The sequence below is a fragment of the Helianthus annuus genome, chromosome 7 (assembly GCF_002127325.2).
Source record: "Helianthus annuus cultivar XRQ/B chromosome 7, HanXRQr2.0-SUNRISE, whole genome shotgun sequence".
Lineage (NCBI taxonomy): Eukaryota > Viridiplantae > Streptophyta > Magnoliopsida > Asterales > Asteraceae > Helianthus > Helianthus annuus.
Genome location: NC_035439.2, coordinates 36014114 through 36025489, shown reverse-complemented (window position 1 = coordinate 36025489; position 11376 = coordinate 36014114).

Genomic DNA, 11376 nt, shown 5'->3' with positions numbered 1-11376 from the left:
AATTTTTTTTAAAGATTTAGCCCCTGGCTATATAAAAAAAAAAAGGGCAACTTTGTAGAATAGTAACCAAGTTTTAAAAATGTTCTAATTAGTTCACTTAAGTTTCGATAGTGTTCTAATCAGGTCACTCAACTTCATTTTTCATTAAAATTAAGGGTTTTTTCATCCATTTCATAAGTAACCATGATGATGTGGATTTTTGTTTCTTTTTTCCCTTTTATTTGATGCTAACTTCGAATGATGACGTGAATTGTAACTTGTTTTTTTAATTTTTAATGTAATTAAAGTGTTTTTATTTTTAATAAATTTAATTTCATATATTAAAATAATCCGATCCCAACATCCTATGCTTCATTTTTTTCTTGACACATAGAAAAAAGGACATGACTCGATTTGAATGTTAAGTTATCTAATTGGGACAAAAACGATACGAGTGACCTAATTAGAACACTTCTAAAACTTGGTTACTATTTTGTGACATTTTCCTAAACAAAATTCCATTTATAGCGGGCCGGATTAGGTCGGGTCATGTAAAACAAGTAAAAATAAACAAACAAAGTTTTAAAGCGGGTCGGATCAGGTCGGGTTGGGTCAATTTTCATTTTCAAACAATCAAACTCTATTTTCTAACTTCATACCGCATTAACAAACAAACAAAGTTTCAAGTAAACAACATAAACACACATTATAAGTAAGTAAAGTAACAATAAAAAACCTTCAAAGCCCAAGTCCTCCATACTTCTATTTTTTCTAATCATTAAATAAAACAATAAAAAAAAAACTAATCTAAAACATAGTTTGGTCTTTAATTAGAAAAATCTGATGAAAAAAAGTGGTTCAACCTTCTGTCTCTTGAGAAATCGTGTTATAACTTCTTTACTCATGGTTCTTATCACATATAAATTGCTCTATAAGTTCATAAAACAACACTAGACACTTAAACAAAATAAACAATCATGTTCAACCAATACCATAGTCCATAATTTTCAAACATTTAAGCCCTAGTTTTAAATGTTGATAAGTAATCCTTTTTCGATCAAAAAGCTCATCCGGTCGTGAGTCGCTGTAGACTGTAGTCGTTGGGCGTGTTTTTAGGAGCGGGATTTGGAATTCGAATAGGTCATTGGTGGGTTGGTTTGGGTTATTTTATTTAGTCCAAATTTTTTAGGTTTGGGTAGTTGGATTAATAAATTAGATTGTAGATTGAGTTAAATAAAGTAAATAAGTGGTTAAAGAATAGTTATATAAATTGTGTTATATACTTTATATATTCATAATAATCAATGTTTATTTTTTATATAAATCCATTATATTTTTTTCTAAGGGGACGGTTGAAAATTTTCAAGGGGTGCAGTTGAAAAAATCAAAGGGGTGCGGTTGGGATTTTCGATGAAAATTAGCACTAAAAGCTTTTTTTCAAGGGGTGTAGCCGCCCACCCACCATAGTGGGTAGGTCCGCCCTTGTCCTCGTCTTTGCAGGTTTTTTTAATTTTTAGGTGGCTAAAAAAACCCTGCTTTCAACAGTTATAATAAACTCGACGGTCCATATCATTAACTTATGTTACACTAGATTAGTTCCCCGTGTGTTACACGGGTTGAACAATCTAAACTATATAATAAATATTTCTTGTAAATGTAAATCAAAGATGGAGACGTTTATATACCAAATTGACATAAATGAGTTAATATAAAGATGATGTATGTTACTATTTTAAAACCCATCAAAGAAACATGTAATCTTTGAAAATGATACAAAAATAAATATTTTATATTATATAATACTAATTATTGTATTTATGTATTACATTATATTTAATGAGAAATAAAAAGTTACAATTATAATTTCCACATTACCGAAAATAATTTGAATCCAAAAATATTTACATAATTATTAGATGTTTAGCTTGATTTTAGCGACATATAGCAACATTTTGTTTTATATATATATATATATAAATATATATATTTAAAGTTAGATAGTAATAAATTATGGAAATAATATGTTGAAGTATATGGATGATCCCTGTGATTTATCAAAATTTTGGATTTAATCTCTAATTTTTCAAAAATAAATGAACACTATAGGTGGTTAGTAATAACAATCAAGTTATATATTTAGTTATAATAATATGACAAAGAAATTAAGGACCTAAGTACGAACAATCAAGTTATATATTTAGTTTAATAAAAATAATAATATGACAAAACAAATATTGAACCTAACCATGTATAAATTTGTTAAAATAAACTAATAGACAATAATTAAAATCCCCATAATAAATAAATAATGTGACAACCCGCACTCTCGATCCCGATCATCGAGAGAAGGGTGTTTTATGAATGTTCGAATACATTATATTATATTTTTATTGTTATTATTATTGTTAGGGTTTACTAAAATAATAATAACGCGATGAAAGATTTATCTATTTACATATTTAGTTACCGTTGTATTGTAATATAATCGGACCTGTCCGTTAAGCGAGACACGTAAAAACCCAACGAGTTCACTCACTCGGGCTAGGCCCAAGTCCAACCCAATTCACCTAAACTCCAAAAACCCTACTATACACACATAATAAACCTTCATTATCCTCACTTTTTTTAACACAAAAGCCCCAATCCCTAAACAACACAGCAGCACCCACATTCCATGCTTCTCCCTCACTCTCGTTCAAAACACCGGCGACCAGAACCGGGTTACGGAGAACTTCGGCACCGATCGATCTCTGTCAAAAACCCCAACACCCTCTTATATCTCTCACACACAACCCACCTGTTTCTCCCCTCCCTAGTTCATCGGACGGCCACCACCATAGCAGCAGTAACACACAACCACCTGAAGATTTAGAGAGAGAGAGAGGGTGACCGAAGAAAGGAGCTAGGGGCTGTGATGTTGATGATGACTGACGAAGACGGTGGCGGCGGTGCGGCGACGCTAAATCTGCAGCGACGGAACTCCGACATCGAACAGAGGATGTTGTTCGTGCATTTTGCGATGGTGGACGGTGGACTACGACAGTGGTGATGGTGGTGCTTTGGTTTGAATCCGAAGTAGTGGCGGTTTGGATGCGGGTCTCGAAAGTGGCTACGGTTCGATTCCGACAAGGTGTCGACAACAGAACCTATCGGTTAGTGTTTGACTATTGTTTGTACCTTTGTGGCTTCTATATGTTTGTTTGTTTAGATACACAGGATTCAAAAATTGTTACAAACAGTTTGAAAGAATGATGAGTGGGTACTGATGTTAATTGTTCGAAAATTGATACATGGTTCTTTGAATAACTAATGCCTATGATGATGATGAGGATCTCTTTTCTATATTAGTCAATTGTTAAGTTTAGATGTGATTCATGGTGGAATTTAACCAATGATTATGGTCCAGCGAATTGTTAATTAACTATTGGTCGGTCTAGAAGTAATATAAGAGTTGGGTATTATGAAATTGGTTGTTTATTTGCATAAAATTGAGAGTAGTGTTGTTTTATTCTGCACATAGTTGTCTTATCTGCTCTAATGTTTAAAAGGTGTCTGCTATTTGGAAATTGATGCTGAGAGTACAAGTGTTCATGCATAGGGTACAATAGGTTGTAATTTGAAAAAAAAAATGAATGCTATCTATCAAAAATTAGCTGGTCGCACACTTAACATCCAGACCCACACATTCCTTTTTGACACAACTTCATTTTAGGAACTGCACACTAATGGGCCTCACAGTTGGGCCGCATGAACTTAGATTGGGCCGCACCATTAGTTTTGTGAAATACGTGATTACTTGATACATGTACGAACTACGTGATATATGTGAACTACTTGCATACAGTCCTAACAAGTGGTAACCGTTATAGGACGTGGTTGACCAAGTTTAGGATAAACATATTATCTACCGAGCAATCTAAGGTGAGTTCATTGCATTTTCTCAAGCATGCGTCCCGGTGGTTTGGGACAACGGGTAAACATTTGGAAGGGAAACATTGGGTAAACAACTTAATCGGTTTGGTTATTGCCTGGAGGGCAATGGGGGTAATTAGTTGATAGCGCTATTAGGTGGGAAACCTCACACCGGGCCGTAAGGACGGGCGTGAACTAATTATCTGGGTATGGCTATGGTTGTTAGAGGCACACTCCTCGGATACATATGGGCACTCTCCCTAGGGTATCTAACGAAGGCAACATAGCAATCGGTCGTTAAGGGGTACCCACTCCCCGGATACATATGGGCACATTCCCTAGGGTATCTAGCATGAGCAACATTGTATCGCAGCGTTAAATCGCATTAACATACATATGGTAACATAACTTGTTAACAAAACCTTGAACTCACCAGCGTAGTCTGACACACTTGTTTACATGCTTGTAGGTAATTATTGAAGGAACTTGGGAACTTGCTGTCTGATGCTGCTGGAGTGGTTATGGTCATGATAAACATTTATATTGATTAGGGTTTCGATACATTTATACATTTATACATTTATACTTTTATGCTTCCGCTCAATACTTTGGTTTTGGTTTAACTTTTCAAACGTTACATTTATTTCAATTGGGTATTTCAATACATTATAACTTGTGTTTGATATGATTGGTGGCTCTTTGTTGGATCGTTGCATCTCCAATAGGGACATACCCTAGGTGGTAATTTGGGGGTGTGACAGTTTGGTATCAGAGCCACTGGTTATAGAGAACTCGGTTTTAAAACGTTTTCATAAAACCAGACTATAACCGAATTGATCCAAACGATGACCATGACACTCAGCTCCAGATTGCAAGGTTCGTCTCTCGTATACTCATTGTACTGCATAACTAGTGAACACTTACATATGATATTGCATGTGATTGCACGTTTAGCACAACAGTATGAATTCATGTATTACTTGCCTGTGTTATGTGACTGATTGGGTGGTATTTCCCTAAACATTCATGACTTACGCTTCGTGATGCTCTTTGTTTGCTACTCGAGTTTGAGGAACCATTTGACATGAGTTAAGAGGAGCTGAGATGAGCATGCAAATCACAATATTATTGTGGGTGCACACATAATAATAATGTGGGGGTGCATACGAGTCCCAGTAAGCCTTAACAAGTGGAAAAGGGGTCCCGTTCCGTTATTTAACCGATGTGAAACATAACAAACCTATAGGGGTCATAGCAGTGATTGTCCCCTACTCAAACGTGAACCTTTTCATTCATCTCTGGATCCTTTCGAATTTCGATGCTATCGAGTATTACCTGAACACCCATCTGAACACCTGGCGAACCGTGTAGAATGATAGGTGCTTATAGGAACGTCCTTTAGTAGGATGTCGTAGCGCCAAATGATTAATCGATACCTTTCTTACTCCTCTTCGTTTGCTGGAACTCATGTATTGACGTCTTGGATCCCGAATTGTGATCACTTCTGCAACACTCTCATAACAGACCGTGTATTACCAAACAAATTTCAACATCGATGAACAAGAGGATGAGCGTAGTACTTTACCAACCTTAGTATTTGGACGACCCCCACTACCGGCAACGAACGTCAGCTTCAATTGAGTCTGTAACTCTAGACGGCGATTTATGGGTGTCAACTCTTACAAATCATTCGGGGCATAAGTGATGATAATTGACCGTAGTGTGGTATGTGTAACTGCTAGCACAGTGAGTAGCGCTTTAGGACGTGGCTCTGAATGTGAAAAGATAGACCTTGAGGGTGAAGAATCGTGGGGCTTTGTTTCGAGCAACGACATTGGGACAACAGTCACAACGACAACAAGGTATTCGTAACTCTAGCCTACTGTATGGAAATAAAGGTGCCTACAACATGGATTGGCCGTGGTTAAGTTAAGAGACAAAGACCCAAGGAACAACGGCAGTACTTGAAACCCCTGTAATGAAAACAACACTGGAAATGATGCTCATGAAAGGGCATTTAGGGCTGGCGTGGGCAAAGCCAGGATTACAACAACATGGTGGCCAGCACGTTTTTGAAAGCTAATCGTTTCATTCCTGTTCTGTTCAACCCTGATACTTCCTGAGACCAGACCAGTTGTGGAATCGGCTGATGGCAAGACAATTCAAGCCTCGTATGTCTATAGGGATGCAAATTCAACCGTGTGGGACAAGTTTTCGACGTCGATCTTCCTTCCACTATCCACGATGGTGTTGATGCAGTAGTTAGTGAAGATTGGTTAACCAAACATCGCACATTTATAACCTGTGAGGGGAAAGTTGTCGTCTGTCATAAAGTATCCAAGTGGTGCAGAGGTTAGCATCAATTTAGCAGTGAAGGCCAAAAGTGTCCACGGAAGGATTACCCCGCCATGATAGCATCCATTACTAATATCAAGGCTAAGGAAAAGAGGATCGAGGATTCACCAATTATTTGTGACTTCTCCCTAAGTGCTACCAGAAGAACTATCAGGTTTACCTTCGCATCATCAGGCGGAATATCAGAACGGTATCATGTCAGAAGTAGCCCTTGTTACTAGCATTCCTTATTGTCCTACACCAGGAAGGTTGCAAGAGTTGCCTAATCAACTTCAGGAACTATCAGACATGAGTTTTATCGGATCTAGTTTTTCACTTTGGGGAGCCCCGGTTATGCCAGTGAAGATAAGCCTTTTCGTATGTGTACCGATTATCGAGAACGTAACAAGGTGATAGTCAGGAACCGCTTGTCTCGACCATGTATTGGCCATCTGTCGACCAGTTGCAGGGAACAAGCTTCCATTCGGGGATTGGCTAGCGAACGGACTATCATCAGATGGAAGTCCAAGAGGATAATACTCTTAGAACAACACGTCGAACACAATGCAGCCTTTTTAACTTTGTACACCATGATCATTGAGTTGATCAACACACTAGCAGCTTCAGGGAATCACATGAATCAACCGTATTTGTTGACAACGTTCTGAATCATGACCAGGAGAAAGGAACCCGGTGAGACCCCCCCCCCCCAAGCGATGTAAGTTGCCTATAGATCGAGTTCGTCGGAACTCACTTCAAGCCATCGTTTTAGAACAATTTTCAGGACTAATGGGGATGATGTAACAACCGACCTTCGCAGGGTAAACACAAACCCTGTTAACTCTGTTAACTGATACGTTCACGTAGGCATTGTGTTTAAGTTCAGATAAATCAGGTGTCCCAAAAATTTCACATGCAATCACTACACAGTGTTCGTGAGTAAATAGATATAACTTATATAATATTCCATATGATGTGAAATAAGTTTAAACTATGTGAAAAGTTTCATGTTATGATAATTACGTGAATTTACATGCTACATGATTTTATATGCTATATGACTTGCATGATTCGTTTTGTGAACTTTCGCAAAACTACATGTATTTGTATAACAGTAAGGCCATTAACGAATCGTATATCTTAGCTTAAATTTCGAGGACGAAATCCTGTAACATGGGGAGAATGTGACAACCCGCACTCTCGATCCCGATCATCGAGAGAAGGGTGTTTTATGAATGTTCGAATACATTATATTATATTTTTATTGTTATTATTATTATTGTTAGGGTTTACTAAAATAATAATAACGCGATGAAAGATTTATCTATTTACATATTTAGTTACCGTTGTATTGTAATATAGTCGGACCTGTCCGTTAAGCGAGACACGTAAAAACCCAACGAGTTCACTCACTCGGGCTAGGCCCAAGTCCAACCCAATTCACCTAAACTCCAAAAACCCTACTATACACACATAATAAACCTTCATTATCCTCACTTTTTTTAACACAAAAGCCCCAATCCCTAAACAACACAGCAGCACCCACATTCCATGCTTCTCCCTCACTCTCGTTCAAAACACCGGCGACCAGAACCGGGTTACGGAGAACTTCGGCACCGATCGATCTCTGTCAAAAACCCCAACACCCTCTTATATCTCTCACACACAACCCACCTGTTTCTCCCCTCCCTAGTTCATCGGACGGCCACCACCATAGCAGCAGTAACACACAACCACCTGAAGATTTAGAGAGAGAGAGAGGGTGACCGAAGAAAGGAGCTAGGGGCTGTGATGTTGATGATGACTGACGAAGACGGTGGCGGCGGTGCGGCGACGCTAAATCTGCAGCGACGGAACTCCGACATCGAACAGAGGATGTTGTTCGTGCATTTTGCGATGGTGGACGGTGGACTACGACAGTGGTGATGGTGGTGCTTTGGTTTGAATCCGAAGTAGTGGCGGTTTGGATGCGGGTCTCGAAAGTGGCTACGGTTCGATTCCGACAAGGTGTCGACAACAGAACCTATCGGTTAGTGTTTGACTATTGTTTGTACCTTTGTGGCTTCTATATGTTTGTTTGTTTAGATACACAGGATTCAAAAATTGTTACAAACAGTTTGAAAGAATGATGAGTGGGTACTGATGTTAATTGTTCGAAAATTGATACATGGTTCTTTGAATAACTAATGCCTATGATGATGATGAGGATCTCTTTTCTATATTAGTCAATTGTTAAGTTTAGATGTGATTCATGGTGGAATTTAACCAATGATTATGGTCCAGCGAATTGTTAATTAACTATTGGTCGGTCTAGAAGTAATATAAGAGTTGGGTATTATGAAATTGGTTGTTTATTTGCATAAAATTGAGAGTAGTGTTGTTTTATTCTGCACATAGTTGTCTTATCTGCTCTAATGTTTAAAAGGTGTCTGCTATTTGGAAATTGATGCTGAGAGTACAAGTGTTCATGCATAGGGTACAATAGGTTGTAATTTGAAAAAAAAATGAATGCTATCTATCAAAAATTAGCTGGTCGCACACTTAACATCCAGACCCACACATTCCTTTTTGACACAACTTCATTTTAGGAACTGCACACTAATGGGCCTCACAGTTGGGCCGCATGAACTTAGATTGGGCCGCACCATTAGTTTTGTGAAATACGTGATTACTTGATACATGTACGAACTACGTGATATATGTGAACTACTTGCATACAGTCCTAACAAGTGGTAACCGTTATAGGACGTGGTTGACCAAGTTTAGGATAAACATATTATCTACCGAGCAATCTAAGGTGAGTTCATTGCATTTTCTCAAGCATGCGTCCCGGTGGTTTGGGACAACGGGTAAACATTTGGAAGGGAAACATTGGGTAAACAACTTAATCGGTTTGGTTATTGCCTGGAGGGCAATGGGGGTAATTAGTTGATAGCGCTATTAGGTGGGAAACCTCACACCGGGCCGTAAGGACGGGCGTGAACTAATTATCTGGGTATGGCTATGGTTGTTAGAGGCACACTCCTCGGATACATATGGGCACTCTCCCTAGGGTATCTAACGAAGGCAACATAGCAATCGGTCGTTAAGGGGTACCCACTCCCCGGATACATATGGGCACATTCCCTAGGGTATCTAGCATGAGCAACATTGTATCGCAGCGTTAAATCGCATTAACATACATATGGTAACATAACTTGTTAACAAAACCTTGAACTCACCAGCGTAGTCTGACACACTTGTTTACATGCTTGTAGGTAATTATTGAAGGAACTTGGGAACTTGCTGTCTGATGCTGCTGGAGTGGTTATGGTCATGATAAACATTTATATTGATTAGGGTTTCGATACATTTATACATTTATACTTTTATGCTTCCGCTCAATACTTTGGTTTTGGTTTAACTTTTCAAACGTTACATTTATTTCAATTGGGTATTTCAATACATTATAACTTGTGTTTGATATGATTGGTGGCTCTTTGTTGGATCGTTGCATCTCCAATAGGGACATACCCTAGGTGGTAATTTGGGGGTGTGACAGTTTGGTATCAGAGCCACTGGTTATAGAGAACTCGGTTTTAAAACGTTTTCATAAAACCAGACTATAACCGAATTGATCCAAACGATGACCATGACACTCAGCTCCAGATTGCAAGGTTCGTCTCTCGTATACTCATTGTACTGCATAACTAGTGAACACTTACATATGATATTGCATGTGATTGCACGTTTAGCACAACAGTATGAATTCATGTATTACTTGCCTGTGTTATGTGACTGATTGGGTGGTATTTCCCTAAACATTCATGACTTACGCTTCGTGATGCTCTTTGTTTGCTACTCGAGTTTGAGGAACCATTTGACATGAGTTAAGAGGAGCTGAGATGAGCATGCAAATCACAATATTATTGTGGGTGCACACATAATAATAATGTGGGGGTGCATACGAGTCCCAGTAAGCCTTAACAAGTGGAAAAGGGGTCCCGTTCCGTTATTTAACCGATGTGAAACATAACAAACCTATAGGGGTCATAGCAGTGATTGTCCCCTACTCAAACGTGAACCTTTTCATTCATCTCTGGATCCTTTCGAATTTCGATGCTATCGAGTATTATCTGAACACCCATCTGAACACCTGGCGAACCGTGTAGAATGATAGGTGCTTATAGGAACGTCCTTTAGTAGGATGTCGTAGCGCCAAATGATTAATCGATACCTTTCTTACTCCTCTTCGTTTGCTGGAACTCATGTATTGACGTTTTGGATCCCGAATTGTGATCACTTCTGCAACACTCTCATAACAGACCGTGTATTACCAAACAAATTTCAACATCGATGAACAAGAGGATGAGCGTAGTACTTTACCAACCTTAGTATTTGGACGACCCCCACTACCGGCAACGAACGTCAGCTTCAATTGAGTCTGTAACTCTAGACGGCGATTTATGGGTGTCAACTCTTACAAATCATTCGGGGCATAAGTGATGATAATTGACCGTAGTGTGGTATGTGTAACTGCTAGCACAGTGAGTAGCGCTTTAGGACGTGGCTCTGAATGTGAAAAGATAGACCTTGAGGGTGAAGAATCGTGGGGCTTTGTTTCGAGCAACGACATTGGGACAACAGTCACAACGACAACAAGGTATTCGTAACTCTAGCCTACTGTATGGAAATAAAGGTGCCTACAACATGGATTGGCCGTGGTTAAGTTAAGAGACAAAGACCCAAGGAACAACGGCAGTACTTGAAACCCCTGTAATGAAAACAACACTGGAAATGATGCTCATGAAAGGGCATTTAGGGCTGGCGTGGGCAAAGCCAGGATTACAACAACATGGTGGCCAGCACGTTTTTGAAAGCTAATCGTTTCATTCCTGTTCTGTTCAACCCTGATACTTCCTGAGACCAGACCAGTTGTGGAATCGGCTGATGGCAAGACAATTCAAGCCTCGTATGTCTATAGGGATGCAAATTCAACCGTGTGGGACAAGTTTTCGACGTCGATCTTCCTTCCACTATCCACGATGGTGTTGATGCAGTAGTTAGTGAAGATTGGTTAACCAAACATCGCACATTTATAACCTGTGAGGGGAAAGTTGTCGTCTGTCATAAAGTATCCAAGTGGTGCAGAGGTTAGCATCAATTTAGCAG